The sequence below is a fragment of the Anomaloglossus baeobatrachus genome, chromosome 3, assembly GCF_048569485.1.
Source record: "Anomaloglossus baeobatrachus isolate aAnoBae1 chromosome 3, aAnoBae1.hap1, whole genome shotgun sequence".
NCBI lineage: Eukaryota > Metazoa > Chordata > Amphibia > Anura > Aromobatidae > Anomaloglossus > Anomaloglossus baeobatrachus.
The window spans coordinates 3,569,177-3,585,103 of NC_134355.1; the positions used below are offsets into that span (position 1 = coordinate 3,569,177).

General features: G+C 52.1%; 2 protein-coding genes across 3 annotated transcripts in view; one reads left to right on the forward strand and one right to left on the reverse strand.

Annotated features, from left to right (window-relative positions):
• The window catches only part of LRRC73 (leucine rich repeat containing 73), a 63,108-nt gene extending 53,419 nt beyond the window's left edge, over window positions 1-9,689 (reverse strand). Inside the window, exon 1 of one of the 2 annotated variants that reach the window (XM_075337904.1) lies at window positions 9,615-9,689. The gene's annotated coding sequence lies outside the window, so the exon portion shown is untranslated. Of the gene's footprint in view, window positions 1-9,554 lie in introns of both variants that reach the window. The other variant, XM_075337905.1, reaches the window with a different exon arrangement.
• Window positions 1-15,927, forward strand: part of POLR1C (RNA polymerase I and III subunit C) — a 321,201-nt gene that overhangs the window by 255,819 nt on the left and 49,455 nt on the right. The window lies entirely within an intron of this gene.

Genomic DNA, 15,927 nt, shown 5'->3' on the forward strand with positions numbered 1-15,927 from the left:
ATACATTTTTATTACATTTTTTGTCCATGTTATTTGCTGATTTGTGATGTTTATTATTTTAGAAAAAAGTGCAATAAAATTACATTATTCTATTTTTTTGTTATTTTTAGTAATTTTATTAAAAGAAAAAAAAATCTCTTTTCCTCTCCCTCTAGAATCCAGGAGATAGAGACACTGCTGTGTACAACGGAGCTGTGTCCCGTGTAATCTGCTGTGTACAATGGAGCTGTGTCCCGTGTAATCTGCTGTGTACAATGGAGCTGTCCCGTGTAATCTGCTGTGTACAATGGAGCTGTCCCGTGTAATCTGCTGTGTACAATGGAGCTGTGTCCCGTGTAATCTGCTGTGTACAATGGAGCTGTCCCGTGTAATCTGCTGTGTACAATGGAGCTGTGTCCTGTGTAATCTGCTGTGTACAATGGAGCTGTCCCGTGTAATCTGCTGTGTACAATGGAGCTGTGTCCCGTGTAATCTGCTGTGTACAATGGAGCTGTCCCGTGTAATCTGCTGTGTACAATGGAGCTGTGTCCTGTGTAATCTGCTGTGTACAATGGAGCTGTCCCGTGTAATCTGCTGTGTACAATGGAGCTGTGTCCCGTGTAATCTGCTGTGTACAATGGAGCTGTCCCGTGTAATCTGCTGTGTACAATGGAGCTGTGTCCTGTGTAATCTGCTGTGTAAGAGGCTGCATTGTAGGTTCATTTATGTAAAATCCTCTGTCTGATGTCATCACTTCCTAGTGGCTTGAGGCCAGGAGGCTGCTGGAGACATGTTTGAAGGTTGCTGGTTCAAATCAAAGTTGGTGAAAATAAAAAAAAAAATAAAAATTTTATTTTGTAATTTTGTATTTTTTCCTCATTTCTTTATAATAGTTTTATGGGTACAAATGAATCTGACTCTTTCCTTCACCTACAAAGAGATGCAGTATCTATCTGTCTGTCTGTCCATGTATCTATCCTTGTATCTATCCATCCATGTATCTATCTATCTAAAAATAGATATATTTGAATCTCCTATGAAGAGTGGCATCATGGGGTCCTCAAAACAACTCTCAAATGATCTGAAAACAAAGATTATTCAACATAGTTGTTCAGGGGAAGGTACAAAAAGTTGTAGCCAAAGCCAAACTAGCAAGTTGAGCCAGGGTTTCCCGAAGCTTGAGGACATATGTAACAGGGGTTCCTGTATCTTCAACTTGCCCCTCCCAATATTCCTTTAGCAGAGTTAAGGGTCCTCTGACCTTTCTTCCATAAAGTAGTTCAAAGGGGGAAAACCCAGTGGACTCCTGGGGAACTTCCCGATAGGCGAACAGGAGATGGGGTAGGATTAAACCGTTCACAAAGTCCATTTGTTTGAGGATGGTATGCTGTAGTTCGAATTGCCCGTACTCCACTTGTCCGCCACAGACACTGCACCAACTCTGACATGAACTGGGAGCCTTGGTCTGATAAGATCTCACTTGGGAATCCTATTCGGGTGAAAATGGTAACAAGGGCCTCGGCCACCTTGGCTGCAGAAATACTTGACAAGGCCACGGCTTCTGGATATCGGGTGGCGTAGTCCACAACAGTGAGAATGTACTGCTTTCCAGATTTACTTGGTTTAGCCAGAGGTCCAATGATATCGACAGCTACTCTTTGAAAGGGTTCTTCTATTATAGGGAGCGGTTGCAGGGGTGCCTTTGGGTGATCTCCGGGCCACCCTCTACGCTGACATATGTCGCAGGTTCGGCAGAAATGCGCCACTGCTTGAGAAATTCCAGGCCAATAGAAAATTTGAGTCAATCGTCTCTCGGTGCGGGTTTTCCCTTGATGGCCGGCAGTAGGAATGTCATGAGCCAGGTGTAATAGGGAAACTCTGTATTTCTGAGGAACAATCAGCTGTTTGCTATAAGTCCAGGGTTTGTCTAAGGAGTCAGTGTTGGTAACCCGATATAGAAGTCCATTTTCTCCGATAATTTTTTCCCCATTTTCTCCTAACTGCCCTACTTCAGCCCGAGCTCTAAAGCTAGCCAGGGTGGGGTCAGTCTCTACCTCTTGTCTAAACTGAACTTTATCCCAAGTGACATTCATATGAGACCCACAAGAAGAATCACTCACCGGCTGTGAAGGCAGTTCGGGTGGCCTCATTTCCATTGATGGGTTGAACACGTCCACATCTGCTGCTCTCTTGGCTTGACTTCTGGTTACCGCACCGACAAAGTGACATTGAAGATTCCCCACATCATTCCCTAGAAGAATGTCTGCAGGGAGGCCGCTCATCACACCAATCATGCATTGTTTTGCCCCAAAGCCATAATCCAGGGTCACACTCGCTCTTGGAATGTATCTTTGAGTACCTCCAGACAATTCAATGGCAATTCCTGGTCCCTTTTGCATTGCTTCTGGTTGAATTACTCGGGGATCTGCGATGGTGAGAAAAGCCCCAGTGTCTCGAAAGCCAACAACTTTTTGGCCATCCAGCACGACCTCCTGTAGATGTTTATGCTGAAGATCAGAAGAACGGGCGGCTGTGGCTCTCACCCCATAGACTCCTGGTAGGGAAGTCAACATATCAGAGTCTTTTGTCGAATCATCAGGGAGTGAATCCAGCTCTTCTCCTGTTGAGGGTGTCTGTAGATAATGGACAGGCAAAGGGGGTCTGTAACTGTTTTGCCTCCGAACACCTGGACAGTGAGCTTGCAGATGACGCAGCTGTCCACATCCATAACATCTACGTTCTATGATTCTTTCTCCACGTCGTACTCCCAAAGAGGAGGCAGGAGTAATAGGAGGCACATTCACACGGGGTCCGCCATGTGTTGGTAGTCTAGTGGGACGGTGAACATTGAAGGCCAAAGGACAAGGGACCACTGGTGTTGGGGAGCAGGTAGTTTTTTTCTCACTGACTAGTAGCCTTTTCCATTGAGGCTTGATGGTGAGCACCTCATCAGCTAGAGCAGCAGCTTGTTCCACAGTTGACGGCTTTCTCTCGCGCACCCATTCCCTGATTTCAGCAGGGCACCTGGCATAGAACTGCTCTTTCAGGATGACCTGGAGGAAGGTCTCCCAAGTTAAGGCCCCCTCTCCCTCCAGCCAGCGATGGCATACTTGTTTCAGTCTGTGGGCATACATCTTGAAAGACACTTCCCCATCACAGGCTAACGTACAGAACTGAGTCCTATAAGTATCTGGGGTCACGGCATAATGTTCTAGAATGGTCTGCTTGATCTCCCCATACTCACAATTCCACTGAGGGTCCATAGCTCTATAAGCGTCGGCAGCTCCACCCTCCAAGAGGCCCACCAGGTGTCTGACTCGCTCTCTTTCTGGGACTTCCATTAATCGGCACTGATGCTCAAAGTCCTGGAAGAAGCCCTCAATGTCGCCTGCAGCTTCATTAAATGGCTTAAAGTCCTTGAGGGACACTGGAGAATTCCCTCATAGTGGGTGCTGTGGTTACAGTCTGTCTGGAGCCTCTAGCTGCTTCCACAGCAAACCTCCTCTCCAGCAATGCCCTCTCTTGAGCTCTGCGAATGGCATCCATCTTATATTCAATGGTGACCTCATCTCCCAGCAGTGCCATCTCCTCCTCATACCACACAACCCATTGACTTTTTTGTGTATTTACCTCCAGATCCCGTCTTTCCTCCCCTTGCTGTGGAAATCCTTCCTCGGTGCCATCTTGCAGGCAAGTGTTTTCCAATGCCTCAATTAGTTGCTCCTTAGAGAGTCCTTTGTAGCTGACTCCTAATTCACGGGCCTTTGTTTGTAGGCTCCCCACAGTCCAGTTCCTGTATCCTGAGGTTCTTGTTTCAGACGTTGATGGGCTGTTGTCCTCCATTTCTTCTGCTCTGATCCCGCCGCTGCCACCAGTTTGTGACGGGGTATGCGACAGAGCAGTAAGGGACGCCAGGCCAAGGAACAATCCAAGAAGATTTAATGAGGCAGAGAGCATAAAACATCCAATATCCAAATGGTTCTTTAGAGTCCACACAAAGGAAACAGATCTGGGGAAATCCGACGCCAAGGAGAATGCAACAGTCCTCAGATGCGTTCCCTAAATCCAGCAGCGTGGCAGCTGATCCTCAATGTCCAATCGTCCATGTACGGGCCAAGAGGAGCTGGCCTCAGCCCAGGTCCTCGCCCTTCACCCAACAAAGCACAACTAAACTAAAAAACATGTGGCTGAATCTCCCACCTCTCCTTACATCCACCCCCTTAACATTTGCTACTTGTAGCTCCTAGTTAGAAAGAAGTTCCTAGACACAGTCTCCAGAGATTGTGCACTAGGGAAGCCCCCTGCAGAGGAGAACAATATATATGCAACCCCCACCAAATCAAGGACAATAGCTACTGCTGAAGCCTGATTGCAATATTGCAACACCAAGAATCAGCAAAAACATTAGTGCATGCCCTCATCATCCCCCACCTCGACTACTGCAACCTCCTGCTCTCTGGCCTCCCTTCCAACACTCTTGCACCCCTCCAATCTATCCTAAACTCTGTGGCCCGCTTAATCCACCTCTCCCCTCGCTACTCCCCAGCCTCGCCACTCTGCCAATCCCTTCACTGGCTTCCCATCACCCAACGACTCCAGTTCAAAACATTAACCATGACATACAAAGCCATGCACAACCTGTCTCCTCCCTACATCTGTGACCTAGTCTCCCGGTACCTACCTGCACGCAATCTCAGATCCTCACAAGATCTCCTCCTCTGCTCCTCTCTTATCTCCTCTTCCCACAATCGCGTACAAGATTTCTCCCGTGCCTCCCCCATACTCTGGAACGCTCTACCTCAGCACATCAGACTCTCCCCTACCGTGGAAAGCTTCAAGAGGAACCTCAAGACCCACCTCTTCCAACAAGCCTACAACCTACAATAGCCCTCAGTCCAGTACACCACTGCGCAACCAGCGCTGTCCTCACCTATTGTACCATCACCCATTCCCTGTAGACTGTGAGCCCTCGCGGGCAGGGTCCTCTCTCCTCCTGTAGACTGTGAGCCCTCGCGGGCAGGGTCCTCTCTTCTCCTGTAGACTGTGAGCCCTCACGGGCAGGGTCCTCTCTCCTCCTGTAGACTGTGAGCCCTCGCGGGCAGGGTCCTCTCTCCTCCTGTAGACTGTGAGCCCTCGCGGGCAGGGTCCTCTCTCCTCCTGTAGACTGTGAGCCCTCGCGGGCAGGGTCCTCTCTCCTCCTGTAGACTGTGAGCCCTCGCGGGCAGGGTCCTCTCTCCTCCTGTAGACTGTGAGCCCTCGCGGGCAGGGTCCTCTCTCCTCCTGTAGACTGTGAGCCCTTGCGGGCAGGGTCCTCTCTCCTCCTGTAGACTGTGAGCCCTCGCGGGCAGGGTCCTCTCTCCTCCTGTAGACTGTGAGCCATCGCGGGCAGGGTCCTCTCTCCTCCTGTAGACTGTGAGCCCTCGCGGGCAGGGTCCTCCCTCCTCCTGTAGACTGTGAGCCCTCACAGGCAGGGTCCTCTCTCCTCCTGTAGACTGTGAGCCCTCGCGGGCAGGGTCCTCTCTCCTCCTGTAGACTGTGAGCCATCGCGGGCAGGGTCCTCTCTCCTCCTGTAGACTGTGAGCCCTCGCGGGCAGGGTCCTCTCTCCTCCTGTAGACTGTGAGCCCTCGCGAGCAGGGTCCTCTCTCCTCCTATACCAGTCTGTCTTGTACTGTTAATGATTGTTGTACGTATACCCTCTCACTTGTAAAGCGCCATGGAATAAATGGGGCTATAATAATAAATAATAATAATAATAATAATAATAATAATAATAATAATAATAATAATATGATACAGGCTGGGGGGGATATAATGTTACAACCCTGCCCAGGTACAACCGTACAGCGTGGACGACACAGAGGATGTGTGACCCTGCCCAGGTACAACCGTACAGTGTGCATGACAGAGGTACAACCGCACTGCACTGACAGTCAGGAGAGGAGGGGGGGTAATTACCACAGTCAGGAGAGGAGGGGGGGTAATTACCACAGTCAGGAGAGGAGGGTAATTACCACAGTCAGGAGAGGAGGAGGGGTAATTACCACAGTCAGGAGAGGAGGGGGGGGTAATTACCACAGTCAGGAGAGGAGGGGGGTAATTACCACAGTCAGGAGAGGGGGGTAATTACCACAGTCAGGAGAGGAGGAGGGGTAATTACCACAGTCAGGAGAGGAGGAGGGGTAATTACCACAGTCAGGAGAGGAGGGGGGTAATTACCACAGTCAGGAGAGGGGGGTAATTACCACAGTCAGGAGAGGAGGAGGGGTAATTACCACAGTCAGGAGAGGAGGAGGGGTAATTACCACAGTCAGGAGAGGAGGAGGGGTAATTACCACAGTCAGGAGAGGAGGGGGGGTAATTACCACAGTCAGGAGAGGAGAGGGGGTAATTACCACAGTCAGGAGAGGAGAGGGGGTAATTACCACAGTCAGGAGAGGAGAGGGGGTAATTACCACAGTCAGGAGAGGAGGGGGGGTAATTACCACAGTCAGGAGAGGAGGGGGGGTAATTACCACAGTCAGGAGAGGAGGAGGGGTAATTACCACAGTCAGGAGAGGAGGGGGGTAATTACCACAGTCAGGAGAGGAGGGGGGTAATTACCACAGTCAGGAGAGGAGGGGGGTAATTACCACAGTCAGGAGAGGAGGGGGGGTAATTACCACAGTCAGGAGTGGAGGAGGGGTAATTACCACAGTCAGGAGTGGAGGAGGGGTAATTACCACAGTCAGGAGAGGAGGGGGGGTAATTACCACAGTCAGGAGAGGAGGAGGGGTAATTACCACAGTCAGGAGAGGAGGGGGGTAATTACCACAGTCAGGAGAGGAGGGGGGTAATTACCACAGTCAGGAGAGGAGGGGGGTAATTACCACAGTCAGGAGAGGAGAGGGGATAATTACCACAGTCAGGAGAGGAGGGGGGTAATTACCACAGTCAGGAGAGGAGGAGGGGTAATTACCACAGTCAGGAGAGGAGGGGGGGTAATTACCACAGTCAGGAGAGGAGGGGGGGTAATTACCACAGTCAGGAGAGGAGGGGGGTAATTACCACAGTCAGGAGAGGAGGGGGGGTAATTACCACAGTCAGGAGAGGAGGGGGGGTAATTACCACAGTCAGGAGAGGAGGGGGGGGTAATTACCACAGTCAGGAGAGGAGGGGGGGGTAATTACCACAGTCAGGAGAGGAGGGGGGGGTAATTACCACAGTCAGGAGAGGAGGGGGGGGTAATTACCACAGTCAGGAGAGGGGGGGGGGTAATTACCACAGTCAGGAGAGGGGGGGGGGGTAATTACCACAGTCAGGAGAGGGGGGGGGGGTAATTACCACAGTCAGGAGAGGGGGGGGGTAATTACCACAGTCAGGAGAGGAGGGGGGGGTAATTACCACAGTCAGGAGAGGAGGGGGGTAATTACCACAGTCAGGAGAGGAGGGGGGTAATTACCACAGTCAGGAGAGGAGGGGGGGTAATTACCACAGTCAGGAGAGGAGGGGGGGTAATTACCACAGTCAGGAGAGGAGGGGGTAATTATCACAGTCAGGAGAGGAGGGGGGGTAATTACCACAGTCAGGAGAGGAGGGGGGGTAATTACCACAGTCAGGAGAGGAGGGGGGTAATTACCACAGTCAGGAGAGGAGGGGGGTAATTACCACAGTCAGGAGAGGAGGGGGGTAATTACCACAGTCAGGAGAGGGGGGGGGGTAATTACCACAGTCAGGAGAGGAGGGGGGTAATTACCACAGTCAGGAGAGGAGGGGGGGTAATTACCACAGTCAGGAGAGGAGGGGGGGTAATTACCACAGTCAGGAGAGGGGGGGGGTAATTACCACAGTCAGGAGAGGAGGGGGGGTAATTACCACAGTCAGGAGAGGAGGGGGGTAATTACCACAGTCAGGAGAGGAGGGGGGTAATTACCACAGTCAGGAGAGGAGGGGGGTAATTACCACAGTCAGGAGAGGGGGGGGGTAATTACCACAGTCAGGAGAGGAGGGGGGTAATTACCACAGTCAGGAGAGGGGGGGGGTAATTACCACAGTCAGGAGAGGAGGGGGGTAATTACCACAGTCAGGAGAGGGGGGGGGGTAATTACCACAGTCAGGAGAGGAGGGGGGTAATTACCACAGTCAGGAGAGGGGGGGGGTAATTACCACAGTCAGGAGAGGGGGGGGGGTAATTACCACAGTCAGGAGAGGAGGGGGGTAATTACCACAGTCAGGAGAGGGGGGGGGGTAATTACCACAGTCAGGAGAGGGGGGGGGTAATTACCACAGTCAGGAGAGGGGGGGGGGTAATTACCACAGTCAGGAGAGGAGGGGGGTAATTACCACAGTCAGGAGAGGAGGGGGGGTAATTACCACAGTCAGGAGAGGAGGGGGGTAATTACCACAGTCAGGAGAGGAGGGGGGGTAATTACCACAGTCAGGAGAGGGGGGGGGTAATTACCACAGTCAGGAGAGGAGGGGGGTAATTACCACAGTCAGGAGAGGGGGGGGGGGTAATTACCACAGTCAGGAGAGGAGGGGGGTAATTACCACAGTCAGGAGAGGGGGGGGGTAATTACCACAGTCAGGAGAGGGGGGGGTAATTACCACAGTCAGGAGAGGAGGGGGGTAATTACCACAGTCAGGAGAGTAATTACCACAGTCAGGAGAGGGGGGGGGTAATTACCACAGTCAGGAGAGGAGGAGGGTAATTACCACAGTCAGGAGAGGAGGGGGGGTAATTACCACAGTCAGGAGAGGAGGGGGGGGGGGGTAATTACCACAGTCAGGAGAGGAGGGGGGGTAATTACCACAGTCAGGAGAGGAGGGGGGTAATTACCACAGTCAGGAGAGGGGGGGGGTAATTACCACAGTCAGGAGAGGAGGGGGGTAATTACCACAGTCAGGAGAGGGGGGGGGTAATTACCACAGTCAGGAGAGGGGGGGGGGTAATTACCACAGTCAGGAGAGGAGGGGGGGTAATTACCACAGTCAGGAGAGGAGGGGGGTAATTACCACAGTCAGGAGAGGGGGGGGGGTAATTACCACAGTCAGGAGAGGAGGGGGGGTAATTACCACAGTCAGGAGAGGAGGGGGGGTAATTACCACAGTCAGGAGAGGAGGGGGGTAATTACCACAGTCAGGAGAGGAGGGGGGTAATTACCACAGTCAGGAGAGGGGGGGGGTAATTACCACAGTCAGGAGAGGGGGGGGGTAATTACCACAGTCAGGAGAGGAGGGGGTAATTACCACAGTCAGGAGAGGGGGGTAATTACCACAGTCAGGAGAGGAGGGGGTAATTACCACAGTCAGGAGAGGAGGGGGGGTAATTACCACAGTCAGGAGAGGAGGGGGGGGTAATTACCACAGTCAGGAGAGGAGGGGGGTAATTACCACAGTCAGGAGAGGGGGGGGGGTAATTACCACAGTCAGGAGAGGAGGGGGGTAATTACCACAGTCAGGAGAGGAGGGGGGGTAATTACCACAGTCAGGAGAGGAGGGGGGTAATTACCACAGTCAGGAGAGGAGGGGGGTAATTACCACAGTCAGGAGAGGGGGGGGGTAATTACCACAGTCAGGAGAGGAGGGGGGTAATTACCACAGTCGGGGGTTGGGTGGTCGCCGGTTGCCGGTTGCAGGCCTCTCTGCCGGTCGTTACCTGCGTCCCCCGGTAATACAAGCCGGTTCCGGGGTCCTGTGCTCCGGAGATGCTGTCTTGTTGCTATGGTAACTTTCGCGTCACTGTCTGACCACGCCCACTGACGTCACGAATTCAAGACTCTAGACAGAAAAACACAGGAGTGCGGGGGGTATATACTGAGTGTGTGGGGGTATATACAGTGCAGGGGGGGTATATACAGTGCAGGGGGGGTATATACAGTGCAGGGGGGGGTATATACTGTGCAGGGGGGGTATATACAGTGCAGGGGGGGGGTATATACAGTGCAGGGGGGGGGTATATACAGTGCAGGCGGGTATATACAGTGCAGGGGGGGGGTATATACAGTGCAGGGGGGGGTATATACAGTGCAGGGGGGGGTATATACAGTGCAGGGGGGGGTATATACAGTGCAGGGGGGGGTATATACAGTGCAGGGGGGGTATATACAGTGCAGGGGGGGTATATACAGTGCAGGGGGGGTATATACAGTGCAGGGGGGGTATATACAGTGCAGGGGGTGTATACAGTGCAGGGGGGGTATATACAGTGCAGGGGGGGTATATACAGTGCAGGGGGGGTATATACAGTGCAGGGGGGGTGTATACAGTGCAGGGGGGGTGTATACAGTGCAGGGAGGGTATACAGTGCAGGGAGGGTATATACAGTGCAGGGAGGGTATATACAGTTCGGGGGGGTATATACAGTGCGGGGGGGTATATACAGTGCGGGGGGGTATATACAGTGCGGGGGGTATAGAGGATAACAGGGCTATATACAGTGCGAGGGGTATATACAGTGCAGGGGGGGTATATACAGTGCAGGGGGGTATATACAGTGCGGGGGGGTATATACAGTGCGGGGGGGTATATACAGTGCGGGGGGGTATATACAGTGCGGGGGGGTATATATACAGTGCGGGGGGGTATATATACAGTGCGGGGGGGTATATACAGTGCGAGGGGTATATACAGTGCGGGGGTATATACAGTGCGGGGGTATATACAGTGTGTGGGGGTATATACAGTGTGTGGGGGTATATACTGTGTGGGGGTATATACAGTGCAGGGGGGGGTATATACAGTGCGGGGGGGTGTATACAGTGCGGGGGGGGTGTATACAGTGCGGGGGGTGTATACAGTGCAGGGAGGGTATATACAGTCCAGGGAGGGTATATACAGTCCAGGGAGGGTATACACAATGTATACAATGCGGGGGGAGGTATATACAGTGCAGGGAGGGTATATACAGTTCGGGGGAGTATATACAGTGCGGGGGGTATATACAGTGCGGGGGGTATATACAGTGCGGGGGGTATATACAGTGCGGGGGGTATAGAGGATAACACAGGGCTATATACAGTGCGGGAGGTATATACAGTGTGGGGGGGTATATACAGTGCGGGGAGTATAGAGGATAACAGGGCTATATACAGTGCGGGGGGTATATACAGTGTGGGGGAGTATATACAGTGCGGGGAGTATAAAGGATAACACAGGGCTATATACAGTGCGAGGGGTATATACCAATGCGGGGGTATATACACAGTGCGCGGAGGGTATATACAGTGCAGGGGGGTATATACAGTGCAAGAGGGTATATACAGTGCAAGAGGGTATATACAGTGCAAGAGGGTATATACAGTGCGGGGGGGTATATACACAATGCGGGGAGTATAGAGGATAACACAGGGCTATATACAGTGCGAGGGGTATATACCAGTGCGGGCGTATATACAGTGCGGGGGTATATATACAGTGCGAGGGGTATATATACAGTGCGGGGGTATATATACAGTGCGAGGGGTATATATACAGTGCGAGGGGTGTATATACAGTGCGAGGGGTGTATATACAGTGCGGGGGGGGTATACAGTCGCTCTAAAAAGGGGGTTGGCGCTACGTGTAGGGATTTCGGTGGGGAGGTTCGCGGCCGGAGCCGTGGCGTTTAGTGATGCAAGTTCGTGACGCCACCCACGGGTTGTGGGGAATGTGGACACACCGCTGCCGTTAACTAGGCTCCCGGGGACGGTGTTGCGCAGCCTGATGTTGACCCCTCCGTGGGCAGGGGGTGATGGTCCCGGGGCCCGGTGATTGTGTGGTGCGGTGCGCGGCCCGAGGGCACTGTTGTACTCACTATGACAGATACACCGGAGTCTCTGGTAAGCCAAAAAGGATGGTGGTCAGTGCCCGCAGCCGGCTGCGCTGTGCCCCTTTCTCAGGTTGGTGGTTCCCGCCTTTCTCCTGCACCTCTGTGGTAGAACTTGACTGCCTATTCTTCAGCAACAGTAGTCCGCTCCCCGGCTTTACGTGTGTCGGGGAACCCGTTTGCCCGCAGGCGCTGGCCCGTGGGATCTCTCTGCCTGTGCGGTGGCTTTCTATCCCCCTCGGTGGGCTGTTGCCGTCTTTCGGGTCTTGGGACGGGAAAGGACCTAAGGTCCCAACCTCAATCAGTGAATTCGACGTGGTCCAGTGGCTTCTGGACCTCGTTCTGGGTCTGGGTACCCCTCCTGGTGCTCCGGTTTCCAGTTGGCTCCCTGGTTCGGTACCAGTGGGCCACTACCCTGTCCTGGTCCCTTACGGTTCCACCAGCCGTCTTCCTGGCTCCTGCAGGCGGCCACCACCGTCTGCCTCCTTGGCACGGTACCAGGGCTACAACCCCGGCACCGGTCAGTGTTGTCGCTGCAGACCTGTCGCCAGAGCCTGCTGCACTTGAACTCCGCTAACTCTTAACTGACTGTTTGTGTCCTGTCTCAGGCCCTCTGGACTCCTCGGTGGGCGTGGCCAACTGCCTGGCTCCGCCCCCTGGTGTGACCATTGAACACAGAGAGGTGACAAGGGTTTGTAGGTTGGCTGCTGTTACCTTATTAGGGGCTGGTGTTTGTGCAGGGGGTCTACCTGTGACTACCTGGCTAGTCCAGGGCGTCACATATATACAGTGCCGGGGGTTATAGAGGATAACACGGGGGTGTATACAGTGCGGGGGTATAGAGGATAACATGGGGGTATATATAGTGCAGGGGGTATAGAGCAGAGGTCCCAACTCCAGTCCTCAAGGCACACCAACAGTGCAGGTTTTTGGGATTTCCTTAGTATTGCACAGGTGTTAATGTAATCACCTGCCCAGGTGCTGGTTCCAACAGCAGTGCAATGCTAAGGAAATCCTGAAAACATGCACTGGTGGTGTGCCTTGAGGACTGGAGTTGGGGAACCCTGATATAGAGGATAACACAGGGGTATATACAGTGCGGGGGGTATAGAGTATAACACAGGGGTATATACAGTGTGGAGGGTATAGAGGATAACACAGGGGTATATACAGTGCGGGGGGTATAGAGTATAACACAGGGGTATATACAGTGTGGAGGGTATAGAGGATAACACAGGGGTATATACAGTGCGGGGGGTATAGAGTATAACCCAGGGGTATATACAGTGTGGAGGGTATAGAGGATAACACGGGGGTATATACAGTGCGGGGGTATAGAGGATAACACGGGGGTATATACAGTGTGGAGGGTATAGAGGATAACACAGAGGTATATACAGTGCGGGGGTATAGAGGATAACACGGGGGTATATACAGTGCGGGGGTATAGAGGATAACATGGGGGTATATACAGTGTGGGGGGTATAGAGGATAACACGGGGGTATATACAGTGTGGGGGGTATAGAGGATAACGGGTATATACAGTGCGGGGGTATAGAGTATAACACGGGGGTATACACAGTGCGGGGATATAGAGAATAACACGGGGGTATACACAGTGCGGGGATATAGAGGATAACAGGGGTATATACAGTGTGGGGGGTATAGAGGATAACAGGGGTATATACAGTGTGGAGGGTATAGAGGATAACGGGTATATACAGTGTGGGGGGTATAGAGGATAACACGGGGGTATATACAGTGCGGGGGTATAGAGGATAACACGGGGGTATACACAGTGCGGGGATATAGAGGATAACACGGGGGTATATACAGTGTGGGGGGTATAGAGGATAACACGGGGGTATACACAGTGCGGGGGGGTATAGAGGATAACAGGGGTATACACAGTGCGGGGATATAGAGGATAACACGAGGGTATATACAGTGTGGGGGGTATAGAGGATAACACGGGGGTATATACAGTGCGGGGGTATAGAGGATAACACGGGGGTATATACAGTGCGGGGGTATAGAGGATAACACGGGGGTATATACAGTGCGGGGGTATAGAGGATAACACGGGGGTATACACAGTGCGGGGGTATAGAGGATAACACGGGGGTATATACAGTGCGGGGGGTATAGAGTATAACACAGGGGTATATACAGTGTGGAGGGTATAGAGGATAACACAGGGGTATATACAGTGCGGGGGGTATAGAGTATAACACAGGGGTATATACAGTGTGGAGGGTATAGAGGATAACACAGGGGTATATACAGTGCGGGGGGTATAGAGTATAACCCAGGGGTATATACAGTGTGGAGGGTATAGAGGATAACACGGGGGTATATACAGTGCGGGGGTATAGAGGATAACACGGGGGTATATACAGTGTGGAGGGTATAGAGGATAACACAGAGGTATATACAGTGCGGGGGTATAGAGGATAACACGGGGGTATATACAGTGCGGGGGTATAGAGGATAACATGGGGGTATATACAGTGTGGGGGGTATAGAGGATAACACGGGGGTATATACAGTGTGGGGGGTATAGAGGATAACGGGTATATACAGTGCGGGGGTATAGAGTATAACACGGGGGTATACACAGTGCGGGGATATAGAGAATAACACGGGGGTATACACAGTGCGGGGATATAGAGGATAACACGGGGGTATACACAGTGCGGGGATATAGAGGATAACACGGGGGTATACACAGTGCGGGGGGTATAGAGGATAACAGGGGTATATACAGTGTGGAGGGTATAGAGGATAACGGGTATATACAGTGTGGGGGGTATAGAGGATAACACAGGGGTATATACAGTGTGGAGGGTATAGAGGATAACGGGTATATACAGTGTGGGGGGTATAGAGGATAACACGGGGGTATATACAGTGCGGGGGTATAGAGGATAACACGGGGGTATATACAGTGCGGGGGTATAGAGGATAACACGGGGGTATATACAGTGCGGGGGTATAGAGGATAACACGGGGGTATATACAGTGCGGGGGTATAGAGGATAACACGGGGGTATATACAGTGTGGGGGGTATAGAGGATAACACGGGGGTATATACAGTGCGGGGGTATAGAGGATAACACGGGGGTATATACAGTGCGGGGGTATAGAGGATAACACGGGGGTATATACAGTGCGGGGGTATAGAGGATAACACGGGGGTATACACAGTGCGGGGGTATAGAGGATAACACGGGGGTATATACAGTGCGGGGGGTATAGAGTATAACACAGGGGTATATACAGTGTGGAGGGTATAGAGGATAACACAGGGGTATATACAGTGCGGGGGGTATAGAGTATAACACAGGGGTATATACAGTGTGGAGGGTATAGAGGATAACACAGGGGTATATACAGTGCGGGGGGTATAGAGTATAACCCAGGGGTATATACAGTGTGGAGGGTATAGAGGATAACACGGGGGTATATACAGTGCGGGGGTATAGAGGATAACACGGGGGTATATACAGTGTGGAGGGTATAGAGGATAACACAGAGGTATATACAGTGCGGGGGTATAGAGGATAACACGGGGGTATATACAGTGTGGGGGGGTATAGAGGATAACAGGGGTATATACAGTGTGGGGGGTATAGAGGATAACAGGGGTATATACAGTGTGGGGGGTATAGAGGATAACACGGGGGTATATACAGTGCGGGGGTATAGAGGATAACATGGGGGTATATACAGTGTGGGGGGTATAGAGGATAACACGGGGGTATATACAGTGTGGGGGGTATAGAGGATAACGGGTATATACAGTGCGGGGGTATAGAGTATAACACAGGGGTATATACAGTGTGGGGGGTATAGAGGATAACGGGTATATACAGTGCGGGGGTATAGAGGATAACACAGGGGTATATACAGTGTGGGGGGTATAGAGGATAACACAGGGGTATATACAGTGTGGGGGGTATAGAGGATAACACGGGGGTATATACAGTGTGGGGGGTATAGAGGATAACACGGGGGTATATACAGTGTGGGGGGTATAGAGGATAACACGGGGGTATACACAGTGCGGGGATATAGAGAATAACACGGGGGTATACACAGTGCGGGGATATAGAGGATAACACGGGGGTATACACAGTGCGGGGATATAGAGGATAACACGG